General features: G+C 47.3%; 1 protein-coding gene across 12 annotated transcripts in view; it reads left to right on the forward strand.

The window, feature by feature from the left end:
• Nucleotides 1-16,243, forward strand: part of LOC116429008 (QRFP-like peptide receptor) — a 55,128-nt gene that overhangs the window by 12,623 nt on the left and 26,262 nt on the right. The window lies entirely within an intron of this gene.

Consider the following 16,243-nt stretch of genomic DNA (forward strand, 5'->3'; position numbering starts at 1 on the left):
ACGAAACGTATGCGCAGATAAGTGCACACGATACTCGCGGTGTACCTATAATCAACGTTCTTGATCCTCCCACGGTACAATCTACAGTGTAATGAGAATCTTCAAAGGCTTCGCGGCTCTCGATATTAGCGATGCTTTAATCGAACTCCTGTACTGCGTTTTGCGGTTCGTGACTCGAAGAGAAGAGAAGAGAATAGAAGAGAAGAGAAGAGAAGAGAAGAGAAGAGAAGAGGAGAGGAGACATCTGTTTCTGTCGCGGAAACATTGCAATTTTATTTTTTAATACTTTCCTCCCGAACCGACCGGCTGAGAATGGAAAATGATCGGTTTCCGTCTGTGGCGCAGCTGCGAGTTGTTAAAAATGAAAAAAGCACATATCGATAAAAATAAAAGGAACAAGAGTGGATCGGTACTCTCGCGCGAGAAACCAACGGCCATTGGAAACAACGCGAATACTTGGAAAACGACTTGGCTTCGCGCCCGACTCTTCGAACTCGGTAACGCCACGAAATCGGCAATGTGAATGACTCGGTACGACGATAATCTGGATCACAACGAAGCGTAGATAGTATTTAGAATAAACCGAGAGAATAACAATGAACAGAATTACCACTCGACCGCGAATGTCGAGCAGCGAATTTAGACGAGAGGAATTCAGGTCGGCGAGAGGAAAAGGATACATAAATTATCGCGTGCACTTCTCCGTGCAAGGATAAAATGGCTAACTAGGTAATAGATTAGCTGGGAGAAGAACAAGGGAGAATTTGCCAGAAACTTTGGTAATATGGCAAGTTGGTGTTCCCTTGAATTTATTACGGTGCGGCTAAAAGCCATTTTCGATATGAAGACCTGCCTGACAAAGAGTCTCGGTTGGTCCGGGCAATTTAATTGGCTAGAATGGATCCCGAGGAACGAGTCCGCGAGATCAGCGGTGGGCTCCGACTGTTTTCTTTCCTTGCATTATTTATAATTCCCCAAAAGGAATTCTCGCGACGCGCGCTTTGTATTCCAGCGAGAAACGGCACGGTTAATTAAAGCGATCCGTATGCTTCGGCGAGCTTGTTATTCCGCTCGTAGTCAGCCGGTTAGAATTCTTTCGCGAAACGCGGAACTGGCGAACGGATAAATGGCAATTAGCTTGGTCGCCCGAAAATCCCCTGAAACAATAATCACCAGTTTATCAGCGATGCCGGCGCGGTTTGCCGTTTCTCGTTGCGTTCCGAATTTATCGCGCGGCTCGACCGAGTTTTCCTCTCGACGCTCGTTCATCTTGATAGCGGCATAGTGGTAGGGTCACCGGTCGTTCCTTTTTTTCTATGACCGAGCTGTTGTCACACGACCGTTCCCGTGATCGATCGCCTCACGACCGAAGTGTGCGGTCTCGTTTATCGAAACAACACGGGCCTCCCCTGTGAACGCGAGCCTACCGGGGGCTTTATCAAATTCCCGGCTTTCGAAGCCAAAAACCGGGACTGCAATTAAGCTGTCCGCCCCTTGTACCGGCTCGCCTCGCCTCGCCTCGCCTCGCCTCGCTCGGGAACGAGCCGACGAATTTCAGGAGGAAATTAATGAATCGCGGGACAATATTGTTCCTCGGGGATCCCTCGGAGATAAAGAAAATAAGTTTCTTAACTTTGAACGAGAGTTGTCGTTGCGTCGAGCATTTGTCACGGGAGGAATTATCAGGATTTCCGCTTCTTACAGCGGACAATGGATTATTATTAATAGCAGCTACGTTCAAGTACAAACAATAGCCCGTAACATCGGGAGATATTATCCTCTTGGTTCAATTGATTGCTATTCAATTAATTCATAGTATGATTCTCTCGCGTCTCGACTGTTGATCAAAAACTTGCATTTGATTAGTACATTTGTCCGTTACAAATTCCATTAACAGCGTAACTCTCACGGAATCCCAATTGTTCGCCGAGCTCCTGATTATTCGTATTCATTGAGTGTGTATTATTAGAGAGAGTCGGGTGCAGTCGAGGGCAAGGTGTCCGTGCAACAATTCGGTGAATCGGTCGGGTGCAACGGTCGTGCTCGGCCAAAAGGGAATCGAGACGTTTCGTCTCGGGACGAGGAACACGGAGACGCCGCGACGCGACGCGACGCGACGCGTCGGTGTCAAGGCGGCGGGGCGCGACGTTCTGGCCGGAATGAAAATAAAATCGAATTGTGCCAAGTTCTAAATTTACGTATCCGAGAAGCAACTTGCGCGTGAACCTCGCCTCGGTTTTACGGGCTCTTCGGGTCAATTGCACGTTATTCGTCACGTTCGCGTCAGTTTCCTTCCGGCATGCGAGATTAAACCCGTCTCGCGTGAATTTTACGCGCTTCGGACTTAGCTGCTTGCGCCGCGACGTGGAATTATTTCACCGGATTTCTCTTCTTTGTACGTTTCCCTCTGAACACCCCGTTCCACGCGACACGCGAGATCACCGTTTCAATTCCGTTAACGAGACAGCCTTACACAGCAGCTTGTACACAGAGCGAACATTTGAATTGAAATTGTTCGCTGGGACGAATTCGAGTCGCGATGAATCAGGCAGCTCGACTTTACAGAGAAATTTGCGGTTTTGTAAATTCAAAATTTCTCAAGAATACATCGTATGAGCCCATGATGGTTCGCGGAAGTAGAATCGCTTCGTTGAACGATACTCGGTTGCATTATCATAATGAAGCGAGCCTTCGAAAACGAAAGAGACCATTCATTGTTTAAATCGTTTCCACTCTCTGCCTCCCAGCTTCCGAATATCGTTTCAGAAAGTTGGTCGATGTTCTGTAAAAGCGTATTACCGTCCCAGACAGTACTTAAAACTTGGTTTCTTAGGATAGAAGAGGTGCCTTCGCGGGGGAAAGATTTTCCTTGCGATTCGGTTAACCGATTTTCGTGCAGCCTGTTAATTCCTCGCCGGGCGTGTTCGTTCACGAGATAAAGAGATCCTTGAGGAGGTTTCCCGTTAGCCCCAAGGGAATAGGGTCAGGGGTGGGTCGTGTGCTAGGGTTCACGCCGAAAGCCGAGGGACCTTCCTTCCTTGTGGTCTCTATTGCTTTACACATGGCGATGGTTTAATCCTTTGCGTAACGAATTCTTAACTTTTCTTTTCAACTACTTTGCAACTACAGACATTTCGTTGGATCCTCTTCAATTATTTCTGTACAGATTTAAACAAGTATTCATAAAGAAGGAATGATGCGTGATAAAAATCCATGGCATGGACTCGGTTGACGTACCGTCTCGCTCATCTTGGTCCCGCTCGCCATTCAGTCTGTCCGGCTTGATCTAATTTATCGTCGACTGAATACATTCCTTTCAGAGGCAATGACGTCGTCGAACGACATCGTTGAAACCTTCCACGTTTCCTTCCCTTGCGATCTCTGCGATTCGCGCATTTCCTCGGGCAACGGAGGACATCTGGCCGCCGCCTCCGTTGGTTTCTTCGACGATTTTTTCGTCGCGACCAAGTGAAACTTCGCCCGTAGCCTACGGCTTCGAAAACCTCAGCCCGTAGCTGCTTCTTCGAATTTCGAGCTGTTTGGATAGAAAATATCTTTCGAAAGCAGACGCTTCGTCGAACGATAAATTCTTAATGTATTTTCTGTGTACACCCGCGCGTCCGACGAAGATAACAAAACGACGCTCGTAAAACAATAGACCACTCCATTCTTTCTCTGTGCAAAATAAAAATATCCGAAACACCTCTCCGATGTGTACCGGCGCGTTCCCACCGGAGTAGAATCATCGTGGTCATGTGTATCGGCGAGAGAACGCGGGCGGATGTAAATTTTCGTTACTTTTGACGGTCCATTCTCCGTAGAAATGAAATTCCACACCGGGCACAGTTGCACGCGTGCACGGCAAACGGAATATTAATGCGGCGTAGCGGATGGCTGATACTGAAAGTGATAGAGTGTTGTTCAAAACTACCAAGTTCGCGGCGAACGATAAAAAACAAAAGGCGGAAAAAGAATACAAATAGTGGGAGGGAGGAAAACTCGTTTGTTTTCCGGCTTGAACGTCGGAAACAAAAACCGACTGCGCCGGTGGGGTCGCGTCGCGTCGCGTCGCGTCGCGTCGCGTCGCGTCGGGGTTCGTTCGGTCGTCTGATTTATGAGTTCGGAGCGAAAGAAATGTTAACTTATTTACATAAGGTTTCATCCCTCGAATTCATCCGTGGAAAAGTAGCCGAGTACCGTTCGAGTCCCTTGGGGCGCAGCTTCAATTTTGCAGGAGATCCTGTTCCCTTTAATCGTCGGTTTATCCTTTGAGACACACGTCGGTCCCGTTTGTCCCCCTTTTCCCCATGCTCCGAAGAAAGTAATGTAAAATGCGAGGTAAACGACGCCGAGCGGGATTGCTAGACGCGTGTCTGTCGTTTGACAGTTATTTCCCGGTCTCACCTTTGCGTTGCCACGAGCATTCCAGTTTTATTGCACGCAAAACGTGTACCTACGTATTCTTGAGCTTCCATGCATGCCGGATGCACCGAGAAAGGTGGCACAGTTGTCTGTCTTATTCGGTTGTTCTTCAGAAGTTTGACGGACGCTTGTCGCAGATCGGAGAACTTTGGACAATGGAGAGAAAATAAAGAGAAACTTCTAGCACGTTCGTCTAGCACTGGAAGTACTAGATAGAATGACCTATTCGAAATTCCTACTTTCGTTCGATTCGCCTGTACATTAACGAGATATTAACAAGTCATCTAAACTAACAAGTGAATCAGGATCTCTTGATACAGACGTACAAAGAACAGTCGGTTTGATTGCTTCGTAATTGAAAACAGAGCAATTCAGTTAATTGCTCGGTACGAGTTCCACCGTTAAGAGACAAAGCGCGACCGTGGTCGTTTGAACATCGACGAGATCCGGCGAGCGGTTTTCAGTGATGAATGTCGTTAAAATTTGCGGTCCGAGATGAGTCGTCCGTGGAAGTTGTTAACTTATTTCCCGAAGGTGCGCCGGCGGTTACGCGTTAAAAACCGCCCGCGGAAATCCGGCCGGTCCGTCCATTATTATCCATCGCCGTTCCCGGTTGTACCCGTGGCCGCGTTCGTAACCCGACTTCACCCTGTATCGAGTTACTCGTTGAAGAAAGACCGGGAAATGGAAGTAGCGCGACAGATTTATTCGTTACACCTCGGAAATAAAATCTCCTTTCTTCGCGGTCCCGTTTCCCTCGCGTTGGAAATACAATACGGTCGCGAAGAGCTCGGATGAGAGTGGAAAACACGCCGGGGAAAATTCTATTAGAGCATAGTGCGTGCAGCGGACGATATGTTGAAATTCCGTTGCACAAAATACGTTTCAATAGACTTTATTCGATAGCCTGTTTTACTCATCGGTTTATTTCTCTCAGCTCTCTCTCTCTCTCTCTATCTATCAGCTTTGCGCGTGATACCTTGAATTTAGAAATTTTCGTGTTCTTCTCTTTACTTAAACGTCTTCGGAACTGTTCGACGGACCGTTGAATATCGAATAGATTATTATTGAAACAGTAGATTAGACGAAAAGACGAGTTACACGCTACAGAGAAACTCGGAACTTGGAAACACGTGGCAGTTTCGAAGTTGCCAAGTTTTTCCAAAGAGTTCTCCCGAAATAATGTCACCCGACTTGATTGATTCTGCGGCACCGGCGTTAACAGTCCCGAACGTCTGAAAAGATGACTGCGGATTCACTTGGAAACTAAACTAATTCCCGGAGTTGCTGTGCCCGGAATCTCGTCCCCTTCGATCTTCGAGTTCGTCATAGGTCTTGCCGGCGTCGGATGCGAGTCACGCGCGTGCAGGTTCATTTGGAAAGTAATTTCAGCTGGTGCGCGCGGAACCAGCTTTAACCGCTATGCCGGACAAGTTGCTATCGGTGATTACCGAATCGACGGCGATTTCAATCAACCGAATCGAGGAGCATCCGACGAACGGCGCGCGCGACATTCCTTTCGTTGAACAGTTGTCGGGACGGCTCCGCTGTTTTCGATTGCTTTTTCTCCTTCCGCCGGATGTTTTATCGACAGTTCGTCTAGTTTTAACAATGACCCAATTTCGTGACGTGCAACAGGTACCGTGTGCCTCTGCCGCGCAGCAATTTGCTCGATACTTCGCGGACCGTTGATTCATTAGGAAAATATACGGTTGTTCGGTTCCCGATGCGCACGGTGTCGTGATAAATAAACGAAGCGCAGTGTGATTTTTCGGCATAAACACGTTACGACGCCCTTCACCTTCGAGGATAGTTTGCATACTTTCTCCGACACTTGTCGTGATTTCAACAAATGGAATCGACGAGCGAGCACCAGATGGATGCTACGGCTGTTGACCGATGTTTGAGAGGAACGAATTAAAATGTAAATTTCTGATGGAAGAACCGTGTTTGCGAGGAACCGTAATAACGGACCTTTGTATAATGCACCGGCATTCTAATTGCATGTTCGTGTCGAAAGTATCCCCGTCATCATCTTTTCAGAGGATTTGCAAATCCCGCTTCCGTGCCGGAGAAACTTTCGATTTACCGTCGCTTTCCGTGTCCTGCGTATTTTAAAAACTCAGATCATTCGGAGAATACATGGGACGCGGTAATACAAAAACTTCGTTGGAGTATAATGCAGTTCTTATTTCATCTCTAACGTAATATAAACTCTTTGCAACGAAAAGAATCCTTTTTATAGACCGAGGAAACCTGGATTTCCACTTGATCTGTATATCTTTGACGTTGGTGCTCCTCTCGTTTTATAAGTTCATAGAATAAAATTACAAACGGGAAATGAGATTGATCGTAACTCGAGTGCATAGATCAAAGTGCATATTTCGTCTGCAGCGTTCGAATAGATTCCAGCGGGACAATTATACTGGATTGCAATTCGCAAAATGTCTTAGGATATCGAAGTAGCCCGAATGATACTTGATTGCGCCAGTCGAATAGGCGGCATGCCGAATTGTCGTTCGATTAATTAAGAACGACGTCGCGACCGCGAGTTCCGTGAATGAGCGGCTGATCATACACGATCCTCTACTACTAGCTCGCGTCGCGTTGCGTCGCGTTGCGTCGCGTCGCATGCATGGAATTGCTTTCCAATTTTATCCAGAATTCGCGTGTAAATCGCATTAGCGTCTCCCGTGATGGATCTTCTAATGAAATCCTATGCAAATTTTAGCCGCTTAATCGTTTCGAACTTTTCATCCCCTACGGGTACGCAATATCTATCTGCTCGCGAACATTTATTAATATTACTTCGTATCACCACTTTTCGCGCAATTTCACTTCGACTCGTTCCAAAGAAAATAAACAGTTGCGCGCAAAAATATTGTAACATCAAGAGTTGCAGGAACACAAATATTTTCATTGCTAACACAGGAGTCGAATGATCGCAACGAGGATATTTGCACGTTCGCGGGGAATATTTATACTTCTAATTTGACAAATTTCCCTTTGCTTCCGGTTTCCCCTTTCCCGTTAGGCAAACTTGCCAAGGCTTCCTTTGACGGGCTTGTTTTTCCGGAGCATTAAAAATTCGTTCCGATGCAGGAAAGCCTCTTTTCGTCGAATCCGCCGTGAAATAGCAGCGGAAATGAAGAGAATCGAATCGTGATTTACGAAAATCCTTTCCGGTGTTCCCTCAAATTCCTTTCGCGTCTTATCTCTGAGGTACACTCTCCAGATTAACTCCATAGACCTGTCGGTGTCCGAGAAATTCTGTGAAATCTAGCCGGAAATTCAGCCCTGGGTTCAGAATCAAATATCCGGCCCGTCTTAAAGAAGCTTGATCTTCACCCCGTGAATGTAGGAGACAGGGTCTGGCCGTTGACGCGGGAACTTTGGCAGCGCTACCTTGACACCGTTCCGCTCCGTTAGCGATCCGAGCGGTGACCGTTAGAAAGGTTTAACGCGGCGATTCCTCGTGGAAGCTGCCGAGACACTTCCGTCTCTTTGGCGTTTTAACGATCGAAAAGCCAAACGTTGTTCGGCGAAACAAAGTTCTCGGCGTGTCCTCCTGGCAACGGAGCTTGGCACCGTGACAAACATTCGGAAATCGCGAAAGTTTTCGTCGCCGTGAGACACTTTTGATCGAGCAGGGCGCGTTTCATCAAAAATAAAATCGTTATTTCGAAGGATCGAGCCGCGACGCGCGGTTACCGAGCGAACGAACGAACGAACGAACGGTCGTTGAATATTTCAGCGAAGGAATCGAAAGCGATATCAAACGTTGACGCGGCAAAGCGATGTTCTTGTTAAAGGTGACGTGGAAACGGGGCAATCGCAATATCTGGCCTATGTAAAAAGCCAATAAACCGGCGCGGCGGGCCGATCGATCCTGCCGGAAGCGAAGAATATAGCCGGAAATTCTCTCATTCGTTTGCTTTGACACCCCCGGACGGCTCGAGCATTCATCGTAATTCCATATGTTAGGGATATACCTGTCGTATATCTTCCCCGGCCGGTCTCCAGGCGAGTCCGTCACTCTATAATTCATCCGGAAACTATTTACGATCGCATTTTCCTCGAACTCCTGCCACGGGAATAGTATCAGGGTACAAGTTTTCGGAACCAGTCGGCTGTGCTCCAATTTATCATGAAATTTATTGTTTCCTCGTTGTTCTCCCTTTGATACATTGCAAATAATCATTCAGGATTTGCTATCATAGTCCTCGAGTCATCCTCGCGTTTGCTTAGTCCTTTTCTGTTTAGTCGTATATAACCGACAATTTCACTCGTCGTCCTTTCCAGCGTTGACACGTGAGCCGAGACCGTATCAAAAGATACTTGGGCTTTGTGGCTCATACACCGAGAGTGTTTAGAACGAGACATAAATATTATACGGCAATTCACGTCAGCGGCAGCGACGTAGTAACAGGTGAAAGTAGTCAGACGGAAAACGTGGTCGGATAATATGATGTGCTCGCGCCTCTGAACTTTCTCGCTTGTTATCGTCCAAGAGTTATCGTCATCTTGGCTTCGAAAATCCTTACGTGTACTTTGAGCCGGGAACAGTTGGCCGATCGAGTACTTGGAACGTGTTTCGCGATACCAATACGAGCTTCTCCTCGAAGTTGCAACAGATGGGTGCTCTTCGGTGCTCGAAAATTGAAAATCTCTACGGAGAGGCGCGCTTTCTTCCTTAGAATTAAATACACAAAAATCTTTTTCCCTTAGATGGTAACATTTTGATGATCTTCTCGAACGTAATTATATTATTCCTTATCAAAGTAGATCCATGGAGTATTTGACGCTTCAGGTTAGCAGCAAAGGGATAACGACCAAAGGAGTAGTACTCTAGTCGATGCAGAAGAAGATTGAATCCTACGTCCAAAGATGCATTGCTTTCACTGATGTCGATAACGCGCACAACAGAGCTTCTCGAAATTTAATTCCATCTCTGGCCGATCCTTTCACGAAATGCACAGTTCGTGGGCGGAGATTTTCTCGCGGGAAGCTCTGGACTTTATCTCGAATACATGGCCCCATTTGGCCACTCGTCAAGACGAGGCTTTGCCTTTTTTCTCCCGCCTCTTTCTCCAGCTTCTGTCGCGCAAACACAGGGGAACCGGATCGTTCCCCGGTAAACCGATGCTCGAAGCAAACACGTTCGCCACCGGGCTTGCCAACGTTGCTCGTCCCACTTTTCGCTCGAATGTTGCGACGATTCGTAAGACGACGCACGTCCTGGACCGCCCTCGAATAAATCAGAAAGGAACGGACAGCGTAACGCTGGATTTACATTAGTCCAGCAACGCTCCTATCCGGTGATCCGACTCAGCGCTGGACTCGAACGAAATGATCGAAACGATATTATCATTCCGGTACACGGTGTCATCGTTCGAGTAATTAACCTTTACACTCAGGTAGATTGTAGACCTATATAAACTCGGCGTAATTGTTCCTGAAACTGAAACCGAGTCGGCCAGTCCCCTCGGTTTCCATGGGAACTGCATTTTCTCTCGACGCGGAACGACAGTCGGCCATAAAAACGCGGTGTTCAATCCCCTTTCACCAGGCTGCTGTTTTCGTTTAATCCGATTGTCATACATTCGTCTGTTGGAAAAACAGAGCAATGTTTGCGGCTGATCTTCCTCGAAAACCGAAACCCGTCACGCGACACTCGGCCTGTCCGTCAAATGGAATTGTATCGCGTGAAGTGACTGGAAAGAGTTATCTTTCATTGTGAAAGGTAGATCGTATTTTCGTACTTTTGTCTTTCGGGGAATAGGATCTTCTACAAACCTTTTCGTGGGCTTACTGTAGACATTCGTCGGTACAGCATCCGTAAATACTGTCGCGTCGTCTTTAATAAGTGTCTTTCTCAAATGTTGCTGCAGACTTAACAGTTCAGTATTATTTTTTTACTCTGTAAAAGTGCGAGAAAACGATGGAAAATGTTTCAATAATAGTCTACCCAAAGGTACAAAACAGTGAAATATTCAACACTCGAGCTCAACTTCTTAACTGCGGAGTTTTTCTCCGAGATTTTTTGCAATTTGACGCACTTTAGTCCGACTCTTTTTCCCTGGAGTGTATCATTATTTTTTACAAGATCATCAGTTTCCCAAGGAAAATGAAAAATGGGAATAATGAAAAAATGCTCGGATAGACATGCTTCGAACGCACCGCGCAGCGACATCGCTGTTAAGGGGTTGAGGGATTGTGTAATTACGCAGGAGAAATTCGAGGAAGGCTTCAGAGGTTGTTTATAAGCTAGTCCTTAGATGTTGCGAGAGGCAATTAGTTACTTGACGCTTAGCCCCGTTTCAGGAATACTTTTGGCCGAGTAGTACAGGCTCGCGCTACTCGCGCTACTCGCGCGTTGCGGGGAGCACATATTTCGCAAGTATTTTGAGAGGAGACCCTTTATGCGGGGCGAGATTGTTTCCGTCAAGTTGCTCGGAAGATTTATCGAGCGGCGGCTCCCGTGCACGGCTTCTGCGACTATTACTTGCCCCCTCGCGCATACCCCGAGTGCATGAATTTGCATATTAACGCGCCGCGTATTTGCGAACCTGCCGTGAATTCTCGATCGTGCGTTCAATACTTTCGGTGTCGCGCTACGAGACTGTTTTGGCTATTCGCCAACTTGACTCTATGCATACGATTTCCGAGGGCCTCGAATTAAGTTCGTTGGTTATTCGAGTGTTGTTTATTAACACTTAGCTTCGTTGAGTGTTACTAAATTATTCGGGTAGCTGCGTTGTTGATTTCGATTCGACTAAATATCTTTTTGCGTGAAAAATCGCCGGGACGTCCTCCATAATTTATGTTTGAAGTAACCTACAACGAATCCTCGCGCGAATGGTAGCCGGGATACGGCGAAATGTCGCTCGTTAAAGTTTTTCCCATAGTTCCTTGACAGTTAAAGACGACGACCTCGTTCCACCTGATGGGAAGTCGTGAACAATGCTCCAGAATCCGCTCACGAAGTTCTATACCGAATACGATTTCAATCACCGAGAGGCCGGGAATCATTTCGAACATATCGACACGTGACACAATCTTAAAGAAGTATTTCCCGAGCGTCGAGCTTGTTAGGATTTCGAAATAAAATTCGAAGTAAAGTTTCGCGGGAAATTATCGAACGAAGCGTTCGAAGGAACTTCGAACTGCATAGTTGCGGTAAATTTCATAGTTATAGTCTCGGACGTGTGATCGTAGTCATTACACGAAGTGTCAATTATCGGCCCCAGTCTCTGTTTACGAGCGGTTTACTGTTGACGGCGAATCGACCATCGCGGTTAAACAGTGTCCTGCTAACAACACTCGTGCGTCTCTCGGACGTGTCGAGAGGAATACATCGCGGCTTTATTACCGTACAATTCTCCTGTAATTTGACGCGATGCATGATGCAACGTATATGGCACACGGACGCGGCTCGCGCGTGCCGAATCACAGCAACGAGCGAACTATATTCCCTTTGTTGATTTTTTCCCTCGGTTTCGACCGCTGGTTTTACGTTTGGTCTAAAAAATATTTCAAAGACTTTACATTGAAAAATACTAATTTTGAAAGGAAAATCTATGAAAGAATCCACGGGATAAAATGCGCTTTAAAAGAGCTTTCGAGAGTCGAGGTTGGTGTTTGTTTCATCGACAAGCCGCGGCTCCGTTAATTCGGTTTAGGAGCCAACAGATAGCATGATTCACGGTCAAAAACCCTGTCGACGGGTCGCTTTATCCGTGCTGGCGATAAGTTAATTCGATGCGGATGGTGAACCAGTGCCGTCCTTATCGAACAACAACGCCGATCATAAATTCCAGGGCCGTTGGTTGCACCCTATTCGCAACCTCGTGCTCTGCCGTAGAGCACCTGAATTTACTGTCCCCGATCCTGAGCAAACGCTCGTGAAACGCGCATGTGGACTTTCGATAAATCTCGAGACATTGGAGCAGATCGCTCTAATCGGATCTTCGATCTAACGTTGGCATTCGCGAAGCTCGAAGGTTATCCTTGAAAACCATACAGCCGGCAAATGAAAACAAATGTTCGTTGTTTTCTATTGAACTTGAGCAGTTCTTTTATTAGCTTCCCGGAAAGTTTCACGAAACTTCGGACGTACTGTCGAATATAACAACTGCAGCAGCCCGGTATCATTTGTTTTTATCGAGGAAGCAGAAGTTTTCTTGACCGCCTCTCGTCCAGCCGTGAACACAATAAGAATAGCGCCGGACCGTACGTAAACGTTCCCGATCGGTTCCGCGAACGATTATTGCGTTTTCGACAGTCGGCAGATATTGAACATCTCCTCGTTTAATTCAACCGTTGCATCATTTCCAGGGGAATTCGCTCGCGAAGGTACAGAGGTTCCGATCTCTAAAGGGAATTCTGCGTTCCCGGCATTGCTCGAATATTGCACGAACGACGTTCGATATATGAAAATAACGAAATGTTAGTTTGTCTCGTAAGTTTCTTCTTTCCGCCCTCGATGTGTAAATTGGTAGAAGTCGAAGACAATGGATCCGCTGTCTAACAACCGAACGAACGAAATTTGTAGGGCAACCCGATAAATGCAAAGGTCAGTTCTATTTCTTGCATCTTCCGAAGCTCTTCAGAAAATTCGAAGACTCGAACACGGTATCCCGAGCGAAAAACGAGCCGGCAAATGATCTGGTGGATTCCATCGTCTGCTGTTTGGCCCAGATCCTGTAGAGCGGAATCGCCTGGGAGATTATGCTTGCGCGAGGCAGGGGCATCTAATGACCCATTCGGGAAATTCGCAATTTCGCGACGGGACGGTCGACGGTCCCCGCGTGACATCCACTTTTTAGCCGTCTTTTTATCAGACATTCGTTTGCCGCAGCGAGAAAAAGGAATCGTAATTTTCAGTTTCGAACGGGGCTGGATAAAACAGAAGGGGAGAGAGGCAACGGACGCGACGGTCTTTCGAGAGAGGAATACTCGCTCGTGAAGGGTAGCTCGGTTACGAAGGAGGGGCGCTTTCTTCAAGAAAGAAAGATGACGGAATATTACATTCTTTTTTATATCGGAAGGATCTTTGCCGACGAGATACATATTTTTCCTGAAATTCTAAGAAAGCCCGACGTTTTGATACCGCCAAAGGAAAGAGTTTCCACGGTGTCTCTTTCATTCTCTGTTTTCATTTTCTCAAGAAAAAAGCGTCCCTTGTGTTCGTCTCTTAGTCCGCAAAGAAACAAAATTGTGTTCCTTATAATCACGGTATTTACGTGTAATCGGATCTAACCATGGCCCGAGCAGCTTGTGTCGCCCAGCCGCGTGTTTAATATTGAAGGTTTCATCGAAGAAGCTTACCCCCGTTCCTTTTTAGATTCAGAAGTATTTTTCGAGAGACGAACACGCGACTGAATAGGAAAACGCTGAACGATAATAGGACGGAGCTGACAATGGTGGAAGGAGATTTAAAGGAATAAAAAGCTTGGTTGAGAAGTGAAATATTCATAGTCCCGTGACGTTTTTCGATCCGCGTGGTCTATATTCGGCCAGCGCTATTAGTATTTGGTTCCGTGGAAGCGTGGCATCGACGTTCCGTCAAGCCGTGGTACGTCGGCATCCGATGGCCGAGGAAAACAGCAAGATCACGCGGGGCTCATGCATTCTGAAGGGATTCCTGTTTTATGCCGAGGAGTCCTCGAATTCTTCGGCCGGCCCGAACCGTGCCGTTTCGTCCTCAGTTTCGTCCTCAGTTTCGTCCTCAGTTTCGGAATCCGCAACGACCCCATAAACTTTGATTGCGAAAGAAATGACCGGGCCCACGGCGGACTCCCCGAGGAGTCGGGCTTGTCCCGCGAGCAACGATGTCGCAAATAAAGATGATAATATCGTCGAATATTATACGGAAGAGTAGGCGCGACGGAAGTTGTTGACGGAATGGCCGGACGCGGGAGTTCACCTAAATTGAATTCAATTTTCCGCTGCGTCGAAGAACGCGACTGGAACTTTTTGCTGCCTCTTTCGAGCCCGGTGTGCTTGGACTTGTTTTCTTTCAAACTCTACGAATGTCTACAAATGAACGTGCTCTTTTTCTCTTTAATTTCTACATTCTTCGAGCAAAAAGGATCCGAACCTTCGAAAACTGGAGCCGCGTGTCCGCAGTGGAGTTTTCTTTCCCACCGATGATCTATGACGATTCATTTGCTTTCTTGAATTTCTTTAATTTCTCCTGGTTGCACCGATGTTGTCGGAGTATCAGAGACACTGGTTCTTCCAAAAATTCAATTTTCTCTAGACCATGGGAAACGTTGCAGCCGCGGCGCGCTCCGTTCGAACTCGTTTCTCCTTCTCCGGCAGTGGCCAGAGTTGCCGAAACCGAGTCGTGATTCCGTTTGAAATCTCTCGACGAGGGTGGAACCCACGGCAGTTTTGGCAAGAAATATAGGCGGCAGATGCTTTGATGAGTGTACATTCGTATTCTACCGAAAGGAAGCCACCGATAGGCCAACGGTTCGTGGGAAAAACGGGCCGCTGGGGAAGATGTTGGAATTGTACGAGAACCACCGGTATTGGGGTTGTTTCTCCTTAAGCTGACGACCGTCGCTTCGCAAAGCGACACTGTCAGTCGATATGTTCGGCTGCTTAAATCGAAAATTATTTCTGAAAAATGTATATAAACACACAGTCGGGAAACAGCGAAAAATTGCAAATTGTTCGATCAGTACGCTCACGAGCTCGATATACATAGATTTATTCCACTGGTTGTTTTATTCATACCGGGGTTAAATATTATCGATCGTAGTCGAGGTGAGTTTCAGTTTTATCGCGGGCAATATCCCGTGTTGTTGTTCATTTCTGCGGATTTCGGAATCGAACAATGTTTCAATTTCGGTTGCGCCAGCTGATACTTTCCCAGGCGACGATCGAAGTTGATTAAGATTATCGACAGCGAGGGGCTTGTTGCGGTGAAAATTGGGTCGCAGCGATCGAGTTTACCCGCGGCATGGCGTCGCGAAGCTCGTTTGTACTGGGTCTGCAGCTAATCGGTTGCAGAAAGTGGAGCAATGGTGACTTGTGTATTTTGTTGGCGCAACAACCTTTCATAAAAGCTTTCAGGATTCTTCCGTTCTCGCCGATAGCCGCCTAATCCCAGGCCCCTTTCATTCGATCCGCGCCGCGGCCGAGGAAGGTTCGCCTCGAACGAAAACCGAATCGGTTTTCTACCCTCCAGCACAGGGGCGAGAGCCGCGGGACACAAGGGGCGTGCAGTTGCGCGGAATTTTTCATTAAATCGCATGCAGCTCAACGGAGCACCGTCCTTTACGACGGCAATTCCCACTTCCGGGCTGAACCGACGTCGAGTGGTTCTTTGAGGAGAAACGCGGTGATTTAGTTGTACGCCGAGGTTAGTCGCTGCAGGAGCCTCGCAGGAAACGGCGCTCGAGCTTCGCCCGATATTATCCCGCCCACCATTTCATTCTCGTAGATAGCGTTGCTTGCCATCGGCAACCGGAACGGACGACCGTCTCTTTTCGCGGCGACCGAACACCACGGCAGCGTAATCATTTAAATCGTGCTTAAAAAGACACCTCGCCGGGGCTGACGAATACCTTAACCGTAGCACGGCGGAGGGCGAGTCGTGATAAAAATCTACGAACCGCAACCGCGTGACGAACAACGCCGCGCCGTCGACGGCTTGTAAAACCACCGGTTGCCGCGCAATGCTTTCCGTTTTAGCATTTAATAACGCGTCGCGCGCAGCCCTCGTACTCCATTTTTCAACCGGCGACTAACGCGAAATTCATACTGCTTCTTGCGATGTTTCCCTTCGCTCCGGTTGTTTGCGGTCTCC

This window comes from Nomia melanderi, chromosome 14 (assembly GCF_051020985.1).
Source record: "Nomia melanderi isolate GNS246 chromosome 14, iyNomMela1, whole genome shotgun sequence".
NCBI lineage: Eukaryota > Metazoa > Arthropoda > Insecta > Hymenoptera > Halictidae > Nomia > Nomia melanderi.